Source organism: Rana temporaria, chromosome 3 (assembly GCF_905171775.1).
Source record: "Rana temporaria chromosome 3, aRanTem1.1, whole genome shotgun sequence".
NCBI lineage: Eukaryota > Metazoa > Chordata > Amphibia > Anura > Ranidae > Rana > Rana temporaria.
Genome location: NC_053491.1, coordinates 464,203,446 through 464,205,417, shown reverse-complemented (window position 1 = coordinate 464,205,417; position 1,972 = coordinate 464,203,446). Strand labels below are relative to the sequence as shown.

General features: G+C 44.6%; 1 long non-coding RNA gene across 1 annotated transcript; it reads right to left on the bottom strand.

Moving 5' to 3' along the window:
* Positions 1–583: 583 nt before the first annotated feature.
* LOC120933555 lies at positions 584–1,334 on the bottom strand. The gene is made up of 3 exons (XR_005748110.1): positions 1,061–1,334; positions 763–961; positions 584–624 (listed from the first exon to the last, which is right to left on the bottom strand). It is a non-coding gene; the product is annotated as an uncharacterized LOC120933555 (long non-coding RNA).
* Positions 1,335–1,972: the final 638 nt, after the last annotated feature.

The window sequence follows — 1,972 nt, the reverse complement described above, 5'->3', positions numbered from 1 at the left end:
CAAGACAGAGAAATTTATTCTTTTCGTCCTTGCTTATCAAATATTCCACATTCACATGTTGTACTGGATTCTGATTGTTGATTGCACTGCTTTTTCTTCATTAGTGGACAGTCTGGAGAGTCTTTTGCCTACCTTATTTGTGTGGACCAGTGATATGGCGGCTTTTAGACCATAAACACAGTTTTTCTTATATTAATTCAAAAACTTTTTTGATTTAGAGTTGGTGCACCGGGATTGGACTTAAGTATCCCAGGCCAAATACTCATATATACGAAAGGATTTGGCTCATGTATGGAGGCATGAGGTTGCCAACATCTCTGTATCAATTGAAAAAGATGAATACCTCTAAGTGAGGTGAGATTTTTCGGGCAACCAAAAAAAATATAGTGACAACTAGGTCATAAAAATATATAAATTTTAATACATTAATTTACAGCATAAACATTTCATAATGACAACATTAATTAAAAAAAGGGGGGGGGGAAGGAAAAAATTATTACTGCTAGAGGATCACCACACACCCCAGGACTAGGCTAAGGGTATAGGTGATCATTAATCCGACGCGTTTCAGATGTCTCAGTAATACATCTTTCTTCAGGGAATAGAAAGCAGCAAGAGTTTTTCCTAAAACAAAAGAAAAGTATATAATAACATACAGAGTATATACCTGTAACCAAAGATTTGTTCTTTGACATTTGCAACATGTAGAGAAAAGGGGGGAGAGATGGAAAGCTCAATATGTAAGAGGAAAAAGGAACTCACCCCTTTCCAGACACAGAGCGCCTAGATCATCCCCATGGAGCTTGTGTGTGAGCCGCAATCAGGGCAACCAAACCAGATGGTGTACTTAATGTCCATAACGATCCCCCAATCCAGAGGACTCCATAACCATGGGGGGGTGGAGTGACATAAGTCTCCACAAAGGAGTCAGCAGTCATAGGACAAATAAAAAGTGTAATGGCTGGGGAGAGATTTAGGTAAATAAGTACAGGGAGGGTATTAGATTCTTCACTAAAAGGTGAGACCAAAAATAGAAACAAACTCCCTAAAATGTACTTACCACTCCCAATGCATCAGCTCAAAGGTGAACAGCCATTCCAGTCAAAGAAAGGAAAGCAAACTTGACCAGAAGACAAAATAACCTCCAGCTCCAACAGGTGAGGGGAGGAAAGTGAATGCTGACAGGGAAACCCCCCCTGACTACCCTTTATACTTACTTTGAGGATGATGGACCTCAGGTGTGGATGATCCATTCACTCCGGCGGTGTAACAGCTGTTCCTTGAATGGGATAATTGGTTGTAGGTGGAGCAGTAAATGGACATTTGGGGATCAACTGAAGTGATTCCCATCCTCCAAATCCCCCATGTTTGGCGTGCAAACAGCGCGCCCACTACTGACGTCAGCGTCAGGTGGCCGAGCTCTGATCAATCAGGGCACGACACCGTGGACATGCCGCTGGTGACGCGCCTCCTGCGCGTCACACAGCACATGACTCACGGCGTCTAGCGTGATCCCAGAATACCAAAGGGTCATGTGACGACTGCGCACCCAATCAGGTGCATGAGACGTCAGACGACCGAACGCGAACGCAACACACACAGTGGTGCCACCCACTGTACGCGTCACAGCGACGCGAACGAAGTGCGCCCAACGACCAGACAGGGAAAGACAAGGAAGTGTCCGCACAGAAGGGGCGGAAATCACCACCCGTTCCAGAGAGCCTAACAGTCCATAGATTTAGACAGCAGCAATAAAATTGCAGTTTCGGGGCATCATTAAACAGGGGACCCGGGGAAACAAGAGAATCCAAAAACAAATACAGGGCAAAAATGGAACCATTGGAGGAACGCTTGATGGAGTGAGGGCAAATTCCTGAGGATGGGGCAAAGATATTCACTGTGCCTAGATGTCTCAGAACTGACAGATAAGAAAGTCTGACAGTTAGAAGGGAGATAAAGTCACCACTGCCGG